At 45.2% G+C, this 23,817-nt stretch overlaps 2 long non-coding RNA genes across 2 annotated transcripts in view; one reads left to right on the forward strand and one right to left on the reverse strand.

The window, feature by feature from the left end:
• Positions 1-2,473, forward strand: part of LOC135306516 (uncharacterized) — a 66,070-nt gene extending 63,597 nt beyond the window's left edge. The window contains exons 4-5 of the long non-coding RNA XR_010367311.1: positions 1,490-1,550; positions 2,193-2,473. This is a non-coding gene — a long non-coding RNA (uncharacterized LOC135306516). The remainder of the gene's footprint in view (positions 1-1,489; positions 1,551-2,192) is intronic.
• Positions 2,474-9,050: 6,577 nt separating this feature from the next.
• On the reverse strand, positions 9,051-10,638 carry LOC135305864 (uncharacterized). Its single transcript, XR_010366853.1, has 3 exons — positions 10,483-10,638; positions 10,188-10,272; positions 9,051-9,132 (listed from the first exon to the last, which is right to left on the reverse strand). It is a non-coding gene; the product is annotated as an uncharacterized LOC135305864 (long non-coding RNA).
• Positions 10,639-23,817: the final 13,179 nt, after the last annotated feature.

Genomic DNA, 23,817 nt, shown 5'->3' on the forward strand with positions numbered 1-23,817 from the left:
TCCCACAGTTGAGAGGAGGGAGGTGAAAAGGAATCTGATAAGGGAAAGCTTGAAGCTGATTGTTCTAGGTAGAGGGACCTGTCACAGAATCACGGAATATGCAGAGCTGGAAGGGATCAACAAGGATCATCAAGTCCAACTCCTGGCCCTGCACAGGACACCCCAAGAGTGACACCATGTGCTTGAGAGTGTTGTTTGAGCACTTCCTGAACTCTGTCAAGCTGATGCTCTGACCACTTCCCCGGGGAGCCTGTTCCAATGCCTGACAACCCTCTGGGGGAAGAACCTATTTCTAAGGTACAACCCAACTTTTCTCTGACTCAACTTCAGGCAATTACCCTGGATCCTGTCACTGGTCACCACGGAGCAGAGATCAGTGGGGTCAGACCCACAGCCCCTCAGCCCCATGCCCGTGCATTTCCCCCAACGTGTGGACATTGGCCTGCTCCGGACATTTCCAACGCTCTCCTCCCTTGACAACAACCTATTCTGGCTATTGGAAAAGGAATGGTTTCACCAGCTCCAAAGGTCCTTAGGCACCATGGCAGGCCCTCAGATCTGGACTTGGGAATTGTCAGAGTCTTCATCCCTTCCTTATCTATCTATCTATCTATCTATCTATCTATCTATCTGCCTATCTATCTATCCATCCATCCATCCATCTATCTATCTACTCTTTTACTCCTCATGGAGAAACTCCTTCTGTGCAGTTACACAGTCTCTCTTCTTTTCTTTTTCTTTCCTCTCACTCTTAGACACGTGGCTCCCCCCTCCTATATCCCCCTACTTTGGGGATAATTTAACATGTTACACACTAACTTTCCAGTAATGGCACTCTGGCTTTTTGAAATTCTGCTTCCCTGTTTTATGGCTGGGCGTCTAATGGTTATCTCGCAGCCCTGCCTCTGGCAATCATGTAAGGAATAAATAGAAGCTGACACAGTAATTTACTTAAATCTTCTCCACACTTTTGCAGCATTTTCCTCCAGAGGATACCCCCGAAACAACAATTATTTGAAATGTCATGCGTTCCTGCCCCTAGGCTACCGACAAATGAACATTAAATCTATTAACAACAAAAAAAATTAAATGTTTACTTTTCTGCGAAGGTAAAGGAGAAGCTGGAGAGAGGGAAGGATGTCTCCAATAAATTTCTTCTCAATAATAAAGAGGTGTAGTTAATGTTCTCTCTAAGCGGAGTCAGCTTGCAGCCCACATCCTATGAGGACAGAGATGTGATGCCACAGTACTGCCACACAGCCTTGCCAGGGCAGCTCCAATAGCCTCATTTTTCCAGTCCAAGGAGCTCAGTTTTAGGTAGGTATTTTTGCAGATTAAGTAAGATGTGAAGAGGGCCAGAAGCCATGAACAAGGTGGTCATAGCTCTCAACTTCTCTGGCTGCTGCTGCCATGGGGACTGAGGTGGTGGGAGGGGAAGCATTACCCCTTGGCAAAAGGAGGATCAGTATATAGCTCATCTGTTTCACAGAAAGGAAAACTGAGCATTTTGGAGCCCTGTCCCTACATCTTGCAGATAATCTAAGCCAGAGGTAAGGCCCAGCTCCTCCTCTTTTCTGTCCTACACTCCCACCTCTTTGCTCAGGTTTCCTGAACACAGGTAAGCATAGGTATGGACGGTGGGACCACATGAAGGTGGACTCAGCCCTGCACATGGGTCCCAGTGGAATATGGTGTGAATATGGAGAGTCACTGGCATCCACTCGCTGGGGATGAAATTCCCCTGGGGATCTGGGCAAAACAGACTTGAGGACCAAGCCTAAAGCCCAGGAACCTATCTTCCATTCTGCAGATGGGGAAATTCAGGTCCTGAGCAGGTACCAAAATACAGTAGCTGAAATAGACAAAATATCCCAGATTTACTCTGATTGCTTCCTAGTGCTTTGAAAAGACTGTCCCACTGCTTGAACATTACAATGCATGGATATTCTGGAAAATGTTCTTTGTCCATTGATTCAGCATAAGACTGTCTTGGGAACCACTATGTTTATATAGTCAGGAATCCATCCCTTTGACTTGGAATTCCTCTGTCTGTTCAGAGTTTAGGGATCTAAAAGAACCAGGACTTCTTGACTTTTTGTGAATGAACTTATGAAGGAAAATTTCTGATATTGAATGCTGCAGATCCCATTGAAAAATTTGCTTTTCTGTGCTTCATTTTCCCTTCTTTTCAGCAGAAGAAGCTTGGACATAGACCTGAAACACCTTGGAAAGAATGGCACCTCTGACGTGTTGTCTGAACCAATTGTGATGGGGAGGCTATCCACCTTTAGGAGAGGACACATGAATATCTGACCAGCCTTCCATTCCTCTGTGCATAACGGCCAGGCACTTTAAACTTTGCAGCCACAACTTTATCACCAGGCAAGTATACCAGATGGGACTTTTCCCAGTGCACTGGCATCCCACTTCCTTGGCACTGGTTCTGATTCACAGATCCAGACAGTGGAGAAGATATCCAGTATTCAAGTCCCAGTGGAGCTTACTGCCTCAATCCTAATCCATTTTCTCTCACTGCTGGTCCCAGCCCACCTACTAAGTGCCTGGGATGTCAGGTACCTGTGGTGCTGGACTGCTGGTGAACTGAGACCACTGTGCATCAGTGGGAGACGGTGTCTGCTTGGGAGAAGAGCCTCCAAAGTAGCTGCTGGAGTCCTGGGACACAGGTCAGGGTAGTCTATGCAGCCAGGTCATTCAGAGGTGGGACAGGGCCTCTGAGTCCCATAGATTCCCGTGATTTGTTTCTACCAGCTATGATTGTATAAGGAATAAGAGAAAAGACCATCTTCCAAGTGCATGATGTGTGTGTGTCTGGAATGAATGAGCTGATTCTCTACTAACAATACTTAGACATCCCAGTGTTTTCCAGAAGAGGAAACTAGCTCGTCCAAGGAATCAGATGTTAGCTCTGGAGGAACAACTGCTTTGGGCTCTTCTCAGGCCTGACACAAATATTTTGCCTGTTGTCCTGCACTGCTGTGACTTATAGAGAGTGTGTGTCCTTTCTCATCCAGAGGAAAGGGGTTGTGTGGGGCTTTTGTGAGTGTTTCCCATTTACTTTCAGAAAGGTTCTATCTGTTTGATAGCAAAGGTTGTCTTCTTCCCCCCTCCAGATCCAGCTAAGTGCCTGAAGTTTAATGATACATGAAGAGCAAGGTAGATGTTACATCTGTGATCAGTCAGCTCCACAACATATATACTCCATACAGGAAACCACACAGCTCATGAAATACAAAGCAGGGGCTTTTCCCTTGGTCTTAAGGCAGATGTCAAAGTACACTGTAGACTCTGGACTACAACCTGCAGGTGAATTCTGTCTCAGTATTGCAGTGGATTGATTTAAATGGTTCCACTGCCAGACAAAAATCTAAGCACTACAGCAGGTTTATGAGTTATCCTAACACAAAGAAACACAGTTATGTGGTCTAATTTATTGGGATGGACTCTTAGATGGCAGGTAGTGTTAATATAAGTCAGTGTCTGCCATTATAAATTGGAGGCCCTCAAATACATGTTATTGTATTGTTGAAAAAAAAGGAAAAAAAGGCAAGAACTTGGGAAGAGCATTCAGCAAACTACTTTGCATTATTAAACTTCCTCCTGTAACGTCTCCACTTTGATCTCTCCTCTGGCCAGATTCAGATCTCAGCTCCTGATTTCCACCAAGGAAAGTATACAGGGAAGCTGTGTGCCTGCACTTTTCTTTTTCTAAGCTTTGTAGCGCGTTCTTGTGCTCTCAATTCCGGATAATGCTGGACCCCTTTTATCCAGCCCCTCCTCTTGCCCTTTCAAGTGAAAAGAAGACTCCTGTGCCCCCCCATCAAAGTTAAAGGGAGGCTTTAGAGAGGAAGGCTCAACACGCTGGGGCTCTTGAGCCTGTGTTTAATCTCTTTTCCCGTTCCTGTGTGCCTCTGTGGCTTCCCTGCCAGTTTCTTTGTTGCCAAGTTTCTCATTTCCTTTTATTTGTGTGTGCGGGAGGTTGCCAGGCTCGCTGGAATGCATCTGAAGTCATCTTCGGGGGACCCGCCTCAGCCCCCGCCCGGGCGATGGCGGCTGGGCAGGCCGGAGCAGCGGCACCGCGGGGCACGGCCGGACCCATCCCGGCCTGCGCTGCCCGCCGCGGGCAGGCTGGGGTGAGCGGGGCCCCGAGGCTGTGCAGGAGCAGGCAGGTCAGGGAAAAGGGATTGAGACCTTGAGCTCTGGGTGCTGCCCTGCCAGGGGGACAGCAGAGACTTGTGCAGGCCTCGGCAGGGGAGGGCCCCGCTCTGCCTCTGCTCCTGCCTCACCTCGGCTGACCTCAGCGCCCTGACTCTGGGCCGCGGCTGCCCTGCTCCATCCAGTGGGGCTGGGCTGAAGGTGTGGCCTTCAGCTGCATCCCAAGATCAATATGGGCTTCATTAGGCGCCTGAGGGAGAGAGTTGGAATCATACTGGCAAAGGGGGATTCTGAATATTGCTCCAGAGCTGGACGTAACTCTGAGGAATGTATTGGTCTTAACAAGCGACAAGAGAGACCCGGTTTGTGTTCATGCTGCCATCCCTTCATTGTGAAGGTGCTTCAGTGGACAACCCGTCTCTCAGGGAACATGGAAGGGGGATGCCCTGGATGGAATGAGACATGGCAGGAGCACAAATTCACTGCTGCAGTTTGTCTCAGCTTTCCTTATGTCTCAGTCCTCCCACCAGAACGGAGCAGGTGGCATCGCATCCCTCCCAGGCCATTATGGGTCTGGTTTGGCACATGGGGTTACCATTCATTTCTCTCTGAAGCAGTACTGGGGAACTGTAACTCCAACAGCATCCCCTAAAGTCAGTTTTAGCAGCCTATTTGCTAGGCTGTGGAAACCAAAGAACAGGAAAAAGGATGGGACTGTGCCCAAAACTTAGGCATCTTGGAGACTGCCACTTTTTTTGTGATTACTTCACAGCTTCTGAAAGTTCCCTATATTTTCCAAGATGGATATCTGTTGGTCCAGCTCTTGACATTAGAAAGCAAAGAAATAATCTCAGGTTTCTTGGTCCTTTTTGAGTTTCACCTGAATTCCTGGTCAAGTTCAGCAAAGGTATCTACCCTTGGTAACATTTTTTGTACATTTATAGGCCTTAACCAGCCTGAGCAGTCTCTCCTGCAACCTCCACCCATGGACCCAAGGCTTATTTAAGCTTGTCCATGGACCTTCAGCCTGACTATGTAATGTTGGACAAGTGTCTTTTAGTGGATCAGCCACTCTTGTATCCACTATGGGTCTTGTTAATCCAGATGCCAAGGTATGCACTGACTTCTCAGCTTAACCTTGGTTCTGCCTCGTGGTCTGTGACCTGCTGAAATCAGAAGTTACTCACTAGAGGAATTTCCAGTGGAAAGGACAGCAAAGATGGGTCTGGAGTGCCTGGAAGTGGCAGGTTGCTGTGCAGCAGTCTGCAGCAGTCCTGGTTGGCCTGTTCCATGGTGCAGTGCTAAGAGCACTCAAGTTTTGGTGTTACTTTCTGCCTGTGGGCATTGAGAGCACCAATTATGCTAAGAGCCTTGTCCTGGCTCAAAGGCCTCAGCACTTCTGTGGGTGTGAGTGGTCACTGCTGTGCTGCACAGACCAGAGCTGCCAGGCTCAAGGACACTCTGGCTAACAGCCAGCATGTCACTGCCCCAGTATCTGCCAGATCTCCTGCTGCTTTGTTCACAGGAAATTTGCACTGCCATTGTCTCTGCTCCCTTTGGACAGGCCCATGGGGTTGTGCAGCTCTGAGGCTGTGCAGTGTCCACCTGGATGTAATTGTTTTGGCTCTGCACCTAGAACAGTCTGTCTATCTGCAACTCTGAAACTCCTGCAGGAGAAAGGAGATTGCATCACATATCAAGGAAAAGACTGACTGATAGATATATTGCAGTAAGCAGAAAATAGTCACTTGCTGTAAAAACTCTTCTACGTTTTGTTGTGCTGCTGCTATTTCAACCCAGTTGTGTAACTATCTTTGCAGAGAGGCTTCTACACTTGAATTTTTTTCAAGCTACTTCCTTGCTGTACATCTGGCAGTTCCTGAATTGCTTTTATGGAGGATTCCTCTGAAATTTCCAATACTTTTAAAAATGAAAAATGTGATTTATCAATTAAGATATTGTGAAGAGAGCTTCTGATAAAGCCAATGTCTTTTTCAGGTGTTAAGAACACTTCTATTCAAGACTATTTCAAGAAATATAGCTTTTGCTATATCCCATTTCTATTTTGTCTTCTTTTGTCAACCTCAGATTTTTCCTTCTTGGTTTCTTTCACCAGGATGGGTTGCTGTAGGATGGCAGAGCAGAAGGAAAGCACATAATCTAACCACCCTGATTCTCCCCTGCTGCTGCTTGGCATCCACACATACTGTGTATTGCAAGAGAAAAGCAAGACCTGGAAGCAATCTGCTGAGGGTTTCAGATTCCCTGTTCCTCTCTTCCAGTCCATTAGGTCAGAAAGAGAATGGCTATCAACAAGTGTTTCATCTGGAAGTATAGCCCTGGGATTTCCCTAGATTTTTACCCCAGCTTGAGCTTAAGACCAGTTTCCAGCTATCAGTCATTCTTGACTGAATTTATATTCTGATTTTCCAGAGCTGATTTCCATTGCCTGCTCCCCTTATAATGCCTCCTTTGAATTTGGGGTGTGGTTGTGTCAGCTCCCAGCAAAAGGGGTGTTCCCACTTGTGCTGGTTCCTGCTGTCTGGACACAACATGGCTCTAAACTATGATACAGTTATTGCTTGGAAAGGGAGGAGTTTTTGCAGGGAATTGGCCTGAAACTGCTTCTGATCAATATTTTAGAGATTTTGACAATAAAATGAAAAACAACCAGAGAGGTAGCAAACTGGAAGAAGGTTGCCAGTCCTTTGGAGATCAAGGTTGTTACTCAAAACATTTAAGTTGGTATTCTGGAGAAATAAACTAAATTTAGGTGAGTAATAATCAGTAGATGCAAAGGCTCAGTGTGGCTAAATAATGGAGTGCAATGCCTAGGGGGAGGGCAGATCTCAAACTGAGTGGATGTCACACCCCTGCAGTAAGGAAATGTTTGGGTCTGCTTTTTATCAGTGCCAGGGTTCCTGCTGAGACACGAGAGGTCCCAGCAGCTCTCTGGCCTACTGCAGGGGAGTCTTGTGTGGTGCTGAAGGCTGCCATAGAGCTGGAAACCATGGCCTGTGAGGAAAGGTTAAGGAACTGGTTTATGTGAAAGTAGAGAGGACTGTGGGTGCAAAAATGCAAAAATGTTTCTCGCTGTACAGACAAACGATATCAAGAAGCAGGTAAACAGCCATTTTCTGTGCCCACCTGCTAACAAACAGAAAGACACAAAAATTGCTGGAATGGAGGGAGATGATGTAGTAAAAGTCTTTGCTAGCTCATGGAGCATAGAAGCACCAGCAGAGATCAGCGTTCAGCTGCTGGGATCTTGGCTGGAGGTGCTGCAGAATGTACCTCAGACACGGATGGGCTGGGTGTGTCTGTCTCAACAGGGATGTACCTGGGTCATTGCATCACTTTTCCCAGCCTACATTTATACATTTCTTTCCATCCATTTCATCTGCCTGAAAGCTGGCAGGGCAGTAGGAACTTCAAAGGAATTTGTACTTTGAGGTTTTTCCTTTTTCCCCATGGAAAACTTCCAGAATCAATGAAAATATATAGCATATGCTACATATTCCCCCAAGAGAAAGCAGTGCAGCAAGCTATTGGATGCAAAATGATTTGAAATTTCATGAGTGGAAGGTAATTGATTATCAAACAACAGTTATACTGTGCAACAGAGATCATAGCTCCTCTTTGGTGCTGGAAAATCTAAGGATTAAACCTGCACCTCCTAGAGGAGGGATGCTTTGGGACAAGTGTCCCTCACAGAGAGGTAGTACAGTAAACACATGATGCTTTCACCAGCCACCAGATCCTGGTGTTCCAGCCCAGGCCAACTCAGAGCTGTCCCCCTGTCCCTGCAGCCCTGGAAAGGGCAGGGCTTGTTAGCAGCAGCCTGGCAATCCAGGGAGGCTGCTATGGCAGCAGCTGCTTTTCCAGAGCCATCCCAGGCGCAGCGCAGCCCAGAGGCTCTGTGCCGAGGCGAGGCACTCCCTGCAGGCTGGGATGCAACCTGTAGGAGAAGGTCCTCACCTAAAGCAACCAGCTTGAGCAAAGTTTACTTCCTTGGAAAGTGCTTCCACCTTGCAATCCTGGCTGCCCAGCTAGTCACCCTGCTCCCTGATGTACGTGCAGCCAAGTGCCAGGAGCAGATGGAGGAAACACCATCTGGCTCCTACCGAGCTCATTCCCAGGCTGGAGCTGGGGGAGCTGCTGGAACAAAGGATGGCATTGCTTGGGAGTGCCTGGACTAGAGAGTTTGTGAGTACTGTAGGAGTCCTAAACTTGCTTCTTTTATGCTCATTGGCTTCCCAGCAGCAGGTTTCCCAAGCTGCAGCTCTCATGTGTGTTCCCTGATGGCTGAGCACTGGGCTCCAGCCACTCTCCCTTCCTGGGGGACTTCTGCTGGACGCATGGAACCACAATGCATTTTTCCTCTCCTCAGCCCACATTGCTGCCCTTGTGGTAGGACCATATTGGCCACAGTCATGGGTCAGATACCCTGGATTTCTTTCACGTGGCTGGCACAGCCAAATTCTGTGGTGCTGGATGAGATTTTCCTCATTCAGGTTCTGCTTTGTTCCATGCTAACTCCACACAGCTGGGCTGTGTGGGGCTAGTCACCAGGGAAAAGAGGCTGGCAGAGATGAATAGAGGATGTGAACAGTTCCCTTGGTGCCCTTTTCCCTCACTCTTGTTTCCTTCTCAGCAGGGGTAAGCAGTCTCTGCGTGGTCCTCTGCCGATTGCATCGGGAAAGTCATTAAAAAGAATTAAAAAGGAAACAGAAAGAGATGGAAAAGGGGGGAAAAAGCCCTACACAGCCCCAAACAGTTATAAACTTGAACAAAAGAACAACAGGATCTTTCTGCTCAAAGCCCTGGGCCACCCTCACCTTGACTATGAAGGACAGCAGTGTTCCAGCCACTTACTGGGAGAATGGAAGAAAGCCTTGGCTGCATTTCTGCTGGGATGGTGGTGATATGGGTTGCAGGGCTGGTTGTGAAAGCTGTCGTCTGATTGTTGAGATGCAGGAAAAAAAAAATATATATACAGAATTAAATTAATTACACATGGTTGACTCATCCATCTGCTGAATTTGGCAATGGCTTGGTATCCTGGCTTTTGGAGAGGGAATAATATGTAAGATACCATCCTGGAGGGCAGTGTCTGCCCTCTGTTTTGCTGTGGGAAAGTATCAGCCTCTGTTGGCAACTCTTCTGGGGAGCAAAAGAATGGGATGGAGTACCTGGTTCCTCCTGTCCTGTCTCCCAGGAGGATTTGCCTTCCAAGGTTATGGGGGTGTGACTGGTCTGAGAAGATCTGGTTTATAATCCAAATTCAGTACCATAAAGGTTTTCCCCAAACAGTTGCCTAAATTTTGAATCTCTATTGAGATACAGAAGTCTAGTCTCTTTCAGAGGCCAACACCTCATTTGTTCTGAATCATGCCTGGACATGGTCAATCACCTTTAAAAGGCTTGATATTTGAGTTCTGGATGAGTGTTTGCAACCTGGAGCCTGTAAAATTCTATGGAGGCTTGTCCCAAGATCCTCACCATCTTCATTTCCCTCAGCTTCTGCTTCAATGCCGGTCTGTACCTGCCTGAACATGTCCTTTTAGGACTCTGGGGCAAAGGCAGAAACTTTAAGACAGCAGTGAGGTAATTTTTGCTGCAGTGAGAGTGGCCTGTAGGCTGGGGACAGAGACAGCGATGGGAGAGGCTGGCAGAGATTAGTTGAAGAGTCTCATTCTGAAGCCCTACGGGCCACGCACTTGCCTGGGTCTGACACAGTCACTGGTTCAGGTTCCTTCTCAAACCATCACACAAGCAGCAGCGTTTCCCCTGGGTTTATTTCTGCATGCTTCAGATGAGTTGGATTTTCTCACCCAAAGATTGGCCTCAGGAAAGCTCCTGGACCATTTTCCTATTAGCCCTCCTTGTTAGACTCTCACTGAGGTAGTTTGTAGCTGCAGATGTTTCAGTTACCAAGGCTTAGGCTACAACTGTTGCAAAAATCCTGAAATATAGCCCTGTGAACATCACGGATTTGCTCGTTTGTGTCTCACCTGGTGCACCACAAGCTGAGGCAGAACTCAAAGGGGCAGAACTCACTGGGGAGGTTTGGATCATACGCTGAAATAGGTTTATCTGCTGTGGAAAGCAGAGCTTTCATTGGTGGTGTTCTTAATAGCTTACATAACCTTATTTACATGTATATTCTGGAATCTACTGTACATTAATATGGGTCTCTGCATTTCTATGATTAGCTGTATTCTTCTAGGTGTAACTGTGTCTGTGTTGTTAAAACTTCATACAGATTCCCAGTATTGGGGTAAAATGCTATCACTTTGATGTACTTACAGTTGATTTCTTGTTCACTGGTTGATCCTGTGGAAATATCTTGTTCCCAGATAAGGTCAGATAAATGTGTAGTGTTTGTGTAGTTTCTGGGTGTGTTGAGATGTGCATTGTTGTGTGTTGGATGCATCTCTCCCTGGGGGTGTTTCTGTGGGGTGTTTTGAGGCATTCACTCCGCGTCACCATGGGGACAAGGAGGGGGCAGAAAGGAATACAGTTTGTATTTCTTGTGATTGTGCTTTCACAGTGCCTCAGAGTAAAGGTGCATGAAGAAGCACATACCTCTGCCGTGTGTGTTTCTGTGTGACAATTATATGCACACATGCACTCACACAATAATATGCACACACCCTCCAGGCTCCAGGGCGTGTAGGAGTGTGTGTGTGTGTGTGTGTGTGTGTGTGAATGCTATTTAAATAAAAAAGAAAGGAAGTGAATCAGGGTCGTTTCCATTTTAATTGTAAAACAGATAAGCACTAAACACTTTGAAAAAGTAAATGACTTGAGAATAATTACTATCTATTACTCTGCGTCCCAGGGGGGCAGTTGGAGGAGCCCAGATGGCTACAAAAATGGGATTTAGCAGAAAATTGAAGACATTATTCACCGTAACACATTATCAATTACCTTCATATCAATTACAATAACCTTACATTAGAAGAAGGGCCAGGAGACTATCTTCAGCCCCCAGCCTGAATAGTAATTGCACTACCCCTATGGATGGGGGGTGTGTGTGTGTGTGTGTGTGTGTGTGTGTGTGTGTGTGTTACAGGGCGGGGGGCACCACAGTGTTGTGCAGGGGTTTTGGCAGCTCCAACTGCTGGGAAGAGAAGGGGAAGGGATAATAGCCACTCAAAATAGTTTTTCCTCCTCTCTCTACAGTCACCTTACAGAAGGTTTTCCTCTGTCCTGTTTGTGTGGTCTAATAGCTCGAAGGGCAGCTGATGTGGCTCCTTCCAAGAAATTCTGCTTGGCTTGCCATTTGGGAAGTTCAGAGTCTCTGTGCAGAGACTATTGTTTCGCACCAGTGTCCTCCACTTTCCTCTTCCCCCTCTCAGCCATTTCAGCCAAGCTGCTCACTTTGTTAATAGGGACTCGCATGCAATCTGATGTTCTTTTCTGCAGGATCTGCCTTTCTTGGTATAGCAATCTGTGCAGGAGGTGGGAACTGCTCCCTCTGCCAGACCCAGATGGGGCAGCAGCTCGTGTTTCCTGTAAACACTCACAGAGAGATCACACACCTTTGATGGGATATGGAGATGAACCAAACAAAAACAATTTTTAAAAGTCTCTTCTCTTCCTTATCTCCAGGGATGCTGGAAGGTGTCTCGGGGAGAAGCAGTACCAAGGCTGTTCAGCAGGCTGGTAGCATGAAGGTAGCTCTAAGGACATCTTGTTGCCTGTGGTTGTCTCTTGTTGCCAGCTGGGAAAGCTCTTGGAGCTGGTGGTAAGTCAGTGCTTCTGACTGTAGCTAGCTAATGCTTCTGGCTTGCCACAATGCCATTCTGAAATTCCACCTCCTGGATCTGGGCTTGATCCAACTCACCCAAGTATTTACACATGCAACACTCACATCTAGCTGTCGTGGTCCCATTCTCTACTGCAATCCAAACAGGTTTCACTGCCATGATTTCCTGGCCTGTGTACAAATGTATGTGTAGGATGAGGATTTAGACACATCAGGGCACTTATGGGTTAAACTGTTGGTGACACTCCCTTCAGCCTCCCCCCTTTCCCAAATATGCAGTGGAGTGTCCAGTGGGTTAGTGCAGAGAGGACTAATTGCTATTAAAAGGCTTTAATCTGGGAGATTAGTGTTGGCTCCAGGCAGTGTTTGCACACGAAGGAGATGTTTCCGATGAGATGAACTAGAATTTGTCCCTGCTGTTTTGTTGATAGAAAATCATCTTCCCCTTGGTTTTTTCTCTTTATCTCTGTCTTTCTTGCTTTCTTGCTCTCTCTGATAATTTGCTTTTTCCTCTTCTTGAAGTTAAGCTGAGAGCTTTATTGTATTTTGGAGTGGCAGTCCTGTTTGACCTTTGGGGTTGGTTGTCTTTGCACATATGTACAGACGTGCATGTGTATACACAGAAATGCGACTGGATTTTCCTGATTCAGAGTCCTGCAGGAAATAGATCCTGATCAAGAGAAGTAATGATAAATGTATTTTCCTCTTGTTTGCCATTGAGTCTCTTGTGGGTCAAAGAGGGGCTTGCAGAGTCCTTTCTCTAACATCAGTCAGGCCAGTTGCCTTCTCCTGGGCAAAGGCTTGATCCAGAGACCATCAGGAAAAGGTGTTGCAGAACTGAAAATCTTAAAGCTCCCTGCAGAAGTAATTAGTGGGAAGTAATTAAATGATTACATATGGGAAGGTATGAAGTATTACTGGACCTCTGGCATGACCCAGGAAATGTCACTATTGACTTTGATGAACATTGGATCGAGCTCAGTGGAAATTAATCTGATAACATGCCAGATGTGTCCAGAGAGCCTTTCCATGAAGGAGACACATTTGACCTGGGAGCACAGAAATCTTTGTGCTATACTTGCTGAAGGATCCAAAAGCAGACATGCTTGTTCTGAATTTACTGTTGTCAGAAATCCACGAGTATCTCTTAGGTCTGACTATACAGACTCACAATCCCTGCTGCTCCCAGGGAACAGCTTGAATTTTCACAGCATCCTCTGGAAGTTAAGTGCCAATTCCCTTTGAAAAGCACAGTGGAATAAATAGTGCTTATGTGTAACTCTAGTGGAAGGATCTTTGTATCCTAAAAAGAAGGATATGTGAAAACTTTATCAGAGAAGGAAGACTCAGGTAGAACCACAATGTTGCATGGTCCTTCTCACCCAGGGAGTGACCAGACAGAGGATAGGAAAGAGGAATGGTAAGAAAGAATGAGTCCTCAAATCAGAGGGTCCAAGAATCAAGGGGACAGATGAGTCAGGGGAAGAAAATTGGTTCAGAATCTGGATCTTCCATTCAAAGAGGTCACAACTTTCCAAGGAAGTAGTTCTTTGCAAAGTGCTACACATCATCCTCTGTGCACTGTCTGAAAACCACGGGCTTTGCTCTTTTGCAGAATGCTGCCAGAATCTTCCAAGAGACTGCACTGTCATTATTTCACCACAGGTATCTTGAGGAGGTATCAGTGAGGGACTGGGGGATGAGAGGGGAAAATTAAGCCATGTTTGTATCCATGGGAGCTGTTTGGGTCTCCAAAGGCAGTTGTGAAGCCTGTTGCTTGGCAAAGAGGTGTGGTGGTGTGTTGTTCTTTGAGTCTTTTAAAGCACTTGAATCGGATATTAAGTGTCACAGCATGAGTCCTCTTAGGACAGCTTTGGAGCAGACTAAAATTATGTATAAATGTAGTTATTTCTCTCTTTATCCCTGCCTCTGCCCAAAAATCCAAACTGTTACTGTTAGCCAGCAGGAAGGCAGACCTACTGCTCATGTAAATTGCTTTAGTTCTGTTGTTTGCCCTTGTTCCCTCAAGTTTGCAGATGATGTTGGTGTAACCAGCATAAGGATCTGGCCTCTAGCATGTGTTTGTCCCATCTGCTGTCCAGCATGTTAATTTTCATGGAAGACACAAACTTGCACGGACTGTGATTTTAAGGAGGGGCCCTTTTTCTTTTCAAGAGCCAACTGCAAAGCCTCAGGGGCCAGATTCTGAAAGGCAGTCAATGCCAAGATCTGGAGGGATTGGGAACTCAGGTCCTGGCAACTTCTAGCTTGTCGTCCAGTATTGACAAGACCATGGGGAAAGAAACAAGTGTTAGGCATTTGTGTAAAAACAGTGATGATACAACTTTTTTTTTTCAATGGCAACATTATTGGGGGCAGGGCTAGACTTGGATAACAGGTCTCAGTTAAAATAGGACCTGAAAAATCCTCAGGGGGGTTAGAAATAGTGGACATATATTTCCACTGCAGTTGACAACTAAAGTAAAAATAATGATTCCTTAAAAAAAAACCAACAAAAACAAACCAACAACAAGAACAACAAGAAACATCTCCAAACCAACAAAAAACCAACAAGTAACAGACAGGAGAGAAAGAATTTGTTTCTTTGGCTGATCCTCTTTAGTTCTTCAATAGGAACAGAAGTATGTCAGGTGATGACTGAAGTGATTCTTCCAAGTATTTGATGCTGCAAATATTTACAAATATTAATAGACAGGCTTCTTAACATGCCCAGTGATCTTGCTAGTCTTGTGTTTTGGGTGCAAGATTGGAAATACATGAGATTTTCTAAATTGTTCAGCATGATTTTATTAAAAAAAAGAGAGAGAAAGAAAAAAAAGAAAGAAAAGAAAAATGGCCAAGCCAAAAAGATAAAGTATTTTGAAAGGGTCTTAAACCCAAGAATTTACAGTCCACCTTGAATATTGTTTATTTTTGTATGATGTTTGTTAGGATACATTTCTTGACTGTTATTGTTCATATGCAAGAGGCGTACTGTGCATTTGGGTGTTAGTAGTGTTAGTAACTCTTGTTTTTGTTACATGTTTTATGAAGTTTCTGAAGCTCTTAGAATCAGGTAAGCATATGACAATATCAGTCGTCCGTTCAGTTTGTTATCTTTTCAATGTTTCTGTGTCCAAGGTGAGAATTAAATCAGAATAAATAGCCTAAGAATTTATTAGAATCTTAAAAGTCATAAGGCATTCAGAATCTATGTTATGATTAATTATTTTAATGAATTTCAGTGAAACTTCTGGTTTTAGCAGATATGGCACACCATTTTTTAATGGCTTATGTTGGAAATATCACAGATAGGCTTCTGGTCACTTTAATTGCTCATGAAAATGGATCTTTTATGGTATTCATCTCACGGTGTGATTGGAATCCTGGGGGGTCTGCATCCAGGGCAACTGGAAGCAGTTGGCCACTTGGTGTTTGGAGAAGTACTTAGAGCTCTCCATGCGTTGAATGCCTTCAACCTTACTGGTAAAACTTCCACTTGACTTCAGAGAAGTTTATGTCCCACACCACATCCAGGAGTGAAGGTCCAGTCACATATATGTCTTGCACAGAAGTGCCCCTCAGGACCATGGGAGGCGCATTTTTGGGGAGGGGACTGCACTGATGCGTGGAGTAATCATGAGAGATGGTGACTGGGGACAAGAGACTTAGAAGGGGCATGGGAGAGATATATAAAGGATCATTGCATTGGATTCGAAAAAATAGTCTCTGACACAGGCATTGAAATTGGAGTGCTCCATGGACACGAGGCAGCAGGGAGCTCACTCAGCAACCAACTAATCCCTTTTCTCCGAGCTGCAGCCAGCCAACGGTGTAGCTGCCTCTTCTAGCCTACCAGTGGCCTTAAAAATTTTGAGGAAACCTAAATTAAACCTGGCCCCTGATGGGTGTTCTGCTTTCCCAAATCCAATTAGCCAATCATGACTTTTCACTTAGCTGCAGTGACTTTAATTGGATCAGAATAACAAAGGAAGGATAGAAAATTACAGGAATTTACTTAGCATGCAGGGTAGAGCATTGCAGCAAGGATCATCATGATCTCTAGCACTGTAGAGGCAGTAGAGTTTATCAGAGGTGTAAAAACATCAAGAACACTCCACAATAATATGTATGAAGCTTTTTCATCTTCTTGTAAGCTGCAAGCATCCATATAGAAAGCTGTAATAGGTGTGGTGGTCCAGCCTGCAATTCTCCTGTGTGTGTGCTCTAGCCAGCAAAATTTGGCTACATGTAATACCTTCTTTGCACTTGGTGGTATGAAAGGGCTTTTGGACAAGTGAAATGCCTGTGAATGAAAGGCCTCCAAGTCTCTAAAGCTGAGCACAAGCTTAGAGCTATGCAGAACCGAGGCCTTTGAACAGCGGATTTGTTTTTTTGACTGCTATTCAAGGGTACAGGGGCTGTAGTGAAACACAGCAGCTCCAAAATGTGCATTCTTATCATGTTACTGGGCCTGAGGTAGCACCACCAGATGAACTTAAAGCCAGATTCCAGGGTATCAAGAAAATGGCAATGCATTAGCACCAGCACAAGGCTTGGCACTGACAGAGGTGATCTAGCAATGCTACTAATAAGAGCTAAACTTCTTCTGAACAGATGTGCCATTGGCTTGCTCATGGGGATGTGGGAAACAGGAGACATGGCTGCCACATCCAACATTTTTTGAGCATAATTTGGAATGAGATTTTGGAGATCAAAACATACATTAAAAGATGCCAGCTTACTGATTTGTCTTTTCTTCTGCATTTTACTGGTCAGGGTTGGTGCTGACCAGTTGTAGTGGTTTTGGATCACTCAGTGGCTTTGCATCACTTCCCTAAATTCCTCCTATGTCAAACTATGACACCAGTATATGATGAATATAGTGCCAAGCAAAACTTTGGAAAACCATGAGGAAAACAGCAGCTATTTTCCTGCTTTCTACACAACTTGAGAGATCTCCCTTCTATCAGAGCAAATTGCATCATGCAGGCCACACTCCATGCATGCTGATGCTACTTCATATCCAAAGGATGCCTTGCAGCCTCAGTGAATGTTGGTCTGGATTTAACCAACATAACAGGGATCAGATTTTTGTCTACTGGGAGCTGTCAATGAATGCAAAGTGTGACGTAGTGCTTATCTAGCACACACACGAGGGACCCTGCTGCAAATCAGGAATGACTTCCCTAAATCCACTGGAGCTGAACAACCATAAATGAGCAGAATGAGGCCCACGCATTATCCCAGGCTAGCATGCTATCTTTAGCAGGCCCTAATGAATTCAGCTGCACTGTGTAGTCATTAATCCCAGTGGAAGGAGCAGCTCACCATTACATGACCTAGGATTTCAAGAGTTTGCTGTTAATGCACCGGGTTGCTGTCCTAATGCAGAACCCTCCATGGCTCCAGGACTGGGGGAAACACGAGTTACCCTGGACTCAGCCAAAATCTTGCTAAGGCTCTTTCAGCACCTTTCAGCACAAGTAAGAAGGGAGGAAATGCTGGGGTAATAGATGGCACACGGGGCCCAGAAATTGTTTATGATGCAAATATGTTTAAAAGCACTGCCTTGCCTCCTCTGGGAAAAGGAGCTTAAAATTGAAGTCTAATGATAACAAATGATTGTTAATGAGTTGTCTAAACATAATAGATGGAAAGAATTAAAAGCCTAGAATAAACAGGGTTTCATTAAAGAACAATAAAGAAACAACACAAATTTCATATCTTAGAATAAATGGGCCCTTGTGGGCTCACTGGGAGTGGAGGGCACTGAGTGGGTGCACGGGCTGGGAAGCTGAGGCCTCTCCTGCCTGGATGCACTCCCTGGACCCAGAGGTCCGAGCTCTCTGCAGCACTCACTGGCAGGAGCACCTTTGAGGTGCCTGCCAAGGGCTTCACTTCTCCACAGCCTGTGCTCGTGCTTGACCTGCAGCATATGAGGAATCCACCAGCAGTGCTCAGGTGCTTGAAAGCAGTGTCCTGTTTAAGCACCTCTTGGCACCTGTCAGAACTCTGAAATGGAGAGGGAGACAGGTTTTGCTCAGAGGTGTTTAAAGCCAGGAGCTGGCTAACCCTGGCGCTGGAAGCCTCCATGACCTCAATTTAGGCAGTCCATGTAGCCTTTCCCTAAAGCACCAAATCTTGGTTCCAGGGTTCACAGAACTCCCTGAGGAATTTGAGCTGTTCCTAAGTGAATCTGCAAAACTTACTGAGAAAGGCAAGTTCAAACCAGCTGTATAAGAATCTATAGATTGTCTTTTAGGCCCTTCAGAGACAGATACATATTTTTAGGGGCACACAGATAAAGTTGAAAATCAGTTCTTTAGAAAAGTGTGCTACTGAGAATGTGAAATTGTGCAGAGATTTCACAAATGGTTTATCAGAGTGTTAGATGCCAAGAGCATACACCATATTTCATCTCAGTGTGTGGCAGATGGCATATTGTGGATAGATTTTAGACCAAGATTTTATTAAGGACATGTGAAGAGATGATCGATAATACCTTGGTGGGTTTGTTTCCAAGACTGTCTGCATTTGACATGGTGACATTATTATTGTTATATGTGTGTGGTGGAAAACTTTTACATTTCGAAGTTGTTTTCAGACTTTAGAGCAGATCTCTATTTCAGGTTTCATTTTAAATCATCCTCTGGACAGGAAAAGTATTCTGCAAACCAAGTTTAGAGTCTGGGAGTCTGACTTAGCTTTTATAGTTTTTCATTAAAAGGAAATGGGGGTCAATAGACAAAAACTGAAATGATGTGGCAAAGAACACATCAGGATTTCCTCAGGAAACATTGTGTTTACTATTAATTTCTTTTAAAAGGCCTTTTTTTCTCTAGGAATTAGAAAGGGAAAAAAGAAAAACAAAAGTAAACCTCAAGACTCTTCCCCCCAGCCCCACATTTTCCATTTGTTGACTTGGAGATCTTGTTTGTATTTCAGGAAGGATTGCATGTTCAGCAGACTGTATGTGAGAGCAGGAGTTTCTGCTGTGGTGATGTGCCTGTGTTTTGGAGTGTGTCCATGTCCAAGTGTAATGTACTTGTCTTTACTGATATGCTTTATGATGGTGGATTGCAGATCTGACAGGCTCTCTCTAGTGTTTGTAAAGCTGCACAGGGCTCAGCACTAGAAGACCCCAGTCTTGACAAAAGCCCTGGAACAATCCTAACGTTCAGCTGGGGCTGGCTCCTGCCTTTATTCATGGTAATTTGTACTTCACCTGGTGGCTGGTTTACCTGGAACACTTGTGAATTGTGCCACACAAATGCATGATAAACCAGCCTTGAAAAAATCCAGGCAAGAATTGGTGCTGTGCAGAGTTAGAGCACTGTTTTCCAGTTGTAAAATGGCTCTCTCATGACAAGGTGTCTTTCTTTTTCTTGATTGAAAATATGAACTTTGTTTTTTGAAATGTGCTATTTGGAACTTTCTGTTGAAACTGGAAAATGATCAAGTTTTCAATATGGGTTTAGGAATATGTTTTTAGAATTACCTAGAAAAAGATCCTGCCTCCTCTCTTCAAATCAATGACAACTGAGATTACAAATAAAATGAGATTTTGCATAGGAACAAGAATGTTGTTAACATTTTTATTAATAAGAATTAGCATCAGTATTATTGTTGTTGCCCTCTCGTTAGTAGTATTATTAACTGTGTCTCCTTGTGTGCTTAGGTTTAATGTAGCATAGTCTGCCTTTCTAGGGACATTTGGCCCTCCAGCTGGGCATGTGAGAATTCGGGGTCCTGTTGTACCTGTGGCATTGTCAGTATTAAGCATGACTGCAAAGGCATTGAAAGAGTTGTGTGAATCTGACCATATTTGCATTGAACTCTGTATGTGACTGGATGGGGACACATCCATGTGGATACATTGCTAGTCCTTCACAGAGGAGATCTGGAAGTGCTAATTCCTGCTCCTTGGCAGCTGCTGAAGTTTCTAGCACAGTGAGAGAAGAAGGAAACCTTCCAAATTCTTCTTGTGCAGTTGAATGACATAGCAATGCAGACTGGAGGTTCATGTCTGAGCCCCTTAGAACCAAGGTATTCTCAAGGAAAAATTAAGCCAAATGGATCCAATTCCCCAGACAGCTCAATTTTGGTAAAACTTGGTTTGATAAATGAAATTATATGAAAACATTCTGACTGGCTCTAGTGAGGAGTATCACAAGCAGCAGTTTGAGACTTGATCTGGGGATTCCAATACCTGGCATCACAGACAAAATTCACCCCATGATTTCATGCACAGGAGTGTACTAATCCCCCTGGACATTTGTGGTTATTGGGCTTGCACCCAGAGAAGTGTGCCTTGCTGGCTGAGCAGCTTGTGTCACACCTCAGGAGTCAGCACGGAGTGGACTTGATGCTGCTGTGTGGTGCTTAAAGCAGTGTTGGTGCAAGCAGTGCTGGTTGGTGTGCAGGTCTGGGAGAATCAATGAATTACAGAATGGTTGAGGTGGGACCTCTGGAGGTCGTCTTGTCCAGGCCTCCTGCTCAGGCAGGGCCACCCAGAGCCAGTTGCCCAAGACCATGTCCAGGCACCCCTGTTGTCTCCCTGGCTGTGGTTGCAACTGCAAGGAAAGTTATGAGGCTCAGGCAGCATGGGCCCTGCCAGTAAATCATTGTGCAGTTCAGGCTGTTTTTTCTCCTATTTGAGTCCATAGAGAATCAGACAGACTGTGCTGATCTGGTCCCATCTGCACCCAACCTGGACAGCAGCTTTATCTTGCCTTGTAAAACTGCAGAGCTCTGTGACAAAAGAGTTAATCTCTGCCTTTGTTTCTCTTCCTCTCTCTCTTCTCTCTTGCAGCCGACTGAAAGGCAAGATGAGAGCAGATCCATCAGTGTCAGCTGCTTTCAGCACATCAGCACTTTTGGGGGGTTTATTGGGGACTAGTCCATCAGCAGTGCTTCCAAACTGCAACCACGATGCAGACGTGCCCCTCCTCCTGCACGGCAACCAGGCTGCCTGGGGATGCAACGCCAGGAGCCCAGTGCCACTGGCCAGGGGCTGGGTGATAAATGACTGCATGAGGCATCTCCATGGCTAGCAGAGTCCAGAGGGTCGGCCAGAGCCAGGCTTCTGGGGAGGCAGCAATGAAAGCATATTAATTTCTGGGCGTGCGTCCATGTGTGTCTGTGTGTCTGTACTGTCTGAAATAATACACTTGACACAAACACACATGCTTCACTTCCAACACACAGAGTAACACGGGAGAGGGCTGAAAGGGAGAAAGCAATCTGATTGACAGGTTAATGAAGCAGTTCATAATAGCAATGGATATTATAACCTTAGAAACAGCTTGTAAATACCCAGTTGCTTTACATGTATAAACATACTCCCATGCTCAGGTCTGTGTATATACATTTGCCTATTTATGAAATATATATGCATATGTAAAAGGTGCAGGAATGTGAAATCAATGCTCTGAAGCGAAACCAAAGAACAAATAGAAGCTGGATAAAATTAAGCTTCATTAGCCTACCAGCCATATATATCCCCGGCCTTTTATTTTACTCCTAGGGCTGGAAGTCTTCCAAAGCAGTGGAGGGACTTAGAAGCACCCATCTGACTGACTTGCACTCCTAAGTCTTCTTGGTGTGCTTGAAAACTCCACCTTTGTGGGGTTTGTTTAATTGGTGGGGGTTTTTTCTCCTTTTTTTGTTTTGTTTGTGGGGTTTGGGGGGATGTGTGGGTGTGTGTTTGTTTGTTCATTTGTTTGCTTGCTTGCTTGGGGTTTTTTGTGTTTGTTTTGTTGTTTTGTTTTTAATCCCAGTGTCTTGGGAAGGGCAAGCCCATCCACGCAAGGCTGGGAAATTTTGTTAGCATGAGGAGAGTGGAGTTTGAACCAATATCTAATCCAGGGTTTTGACTAATTCCTCATCACTTTGGTATGTCACCCTTTGAAAAGCTAAACATATTTTTTGCGAGGCAGATATTTGGATGTCATTGTTTGCTTCTGTATTGTACATATTCGTGGGAATTTCCCAGTGTATTCTGGACTGGGGCAATGACTTACAACAATCCTTTCTCTGTTTTGTGGGACCTATTAGCAAATATAAATAGTGACATACTGCGTTCTTGTGGATGGGCAAAAACCCTAGGAGATGAAAAAGCAAGTCCAGCATGAGTAAGGACCTTTAGCTTTTCATGACTCTGCTTTTACTTGTGAGGCTCAATTTTACAGTAAGATAATTCCTCTAGCTTCTTCTCCTAGCTCCTCTTAGAGAAAAAACAGGAGACGATTAGAAGATTTCTCATACCTACAAAGAAGTGTTAGACTTGCCAGTTCCCAGCACTATTTCTAAGCATCGTGACTGTGGATGAAAAAATTCAAGACGAAGTGTACTGGGAAGGATCAGAGCCACAAAGTTGATAGAACCTAAACCTACACAACAGAAAGTTGATTTTATCACATTGAAGTTTAGCTCAGACTTCAACTCTTTTGAAAGTCCTCAGTTCTCTCATCCAAGACTATACAGTTAAATTTCTGCAAAGAGTTGTGCCAGATATTTTCTTCCCTGATGGGAATTTCAAGATAAAAGCACTCAAGAGGTAGGATATGTGCAGAGACTGCTGACGTGGTGTGGCACCATGCAAGGGGCACAGATACACATGCAATGTGCAAAAATGCATGCCTGCAAGTCTCTAGCCACACATGCTTGTGCTTTTGCTACTGCAGCAAGGGATCCTTTAATTTATATGGCAACTTGCACTGTCTTGATCTCTCTCTTGATCACAGTTCTTGATGAGTTTGTGATCTGAGCTTACAGGCAAAACAGTCAAGCCAAGTATTTCTGTGTTAACCTTGCACCTGTGGAACAGATGTCCCTGAACATGTGCAAAGCCAAAGACAAAGCTGGGAATGGGACTCGCACGTCCAGCATGGAAAGCTCATTATTTCTGGTTGTCTAGACTGGTCAGTTATGCTAAAGCAACACTGGATGAACATTTGCACAGAAGCAAATAGTTCTATGTCTTAGTTTCTAGGAGTATCATAGCTCTGTAACTGGGAATCCTCTGGGTTTGGGTGCAGTTTGAATGACTGTCTAAGAATACTGTTCTGCCTTGCATTCCCCTGTTCTTCTTTAAGCTCCCTTTTCCTCTATTCCCTAAAATTAGTGTCTGCAGCTGCTCTCCACAAGCATTTTTAACCCTGAACTGTAAAACAGAGAAGAACAAGTTGACTTAAGGATGAGTGGAGATTAGAGGTGAGAGAAGTTTGATCTGTACCCTGGAGAATTAGTGTCCTTGCATCAGGGATTTGCCCTTAATTCACCACTGGGAAATACTGTTAGGTTTGAGCAGACCGATGCTGTTCATGCAATTCTCTCCTCTGCCCCAGAGACCAGAGAGGGGCTGGGTGTTGGTAGGCAGTTGGTGCCAACTTTCTGTGGGAGCAGTAGGTTAAGGAATGGGAGCTGGCAAGGTCTCCCTGTCTTTGGTGGTGAGGAGGAGCAGGCTATGCACGACAGCTCAGCTGTCTTCCACCATCCAGGCCAGCCAGCCAGATCTGTGAGGCCTTCCCAATCAGCAGCAAGCTCAGCTTTGCTGCCGTCAGCACTGCTGAGAGCAGAGGCTGGGGATGGGTGAATCCAAATATCCGGATTGCATGGATATTGGCTGGAAGCATTCCACCATATCCATGTGACTGCCTTTGCGTGATATTCATGCTCATCAGAAAATTAATTATTCCATTCAGCAGGCTCTGTGAGCTGGGAGGATTACCTTTCAATACCTGGAGTTCCTCCTGGGGTTGGGAGTGGTGTGTGTGTGAGAGAGAGAGAGACAGAGCGAGCTTGTCTGTCTGCGTGCCTGTGTATCAACAGGGTGTGTTGGGGACACAGATGTGCACAGACAGCAA

The sequence above is a fragment of the Passer domesticus genome, chromosome 8 (genome assembly GCF_036417665.1).
Source record: "Passer domesticus isolate bPasDom1 chromosome 8, bPasDom1.hap1, whole genome shotgun sequence".
In the NCBI taxonomy this organism is placed as follows: domain Eukaryota; kingdom Metazoa; phylum Chordata; class Aves; order Passeriformes; family Passeridae; genus Passer; species Passer domesticus.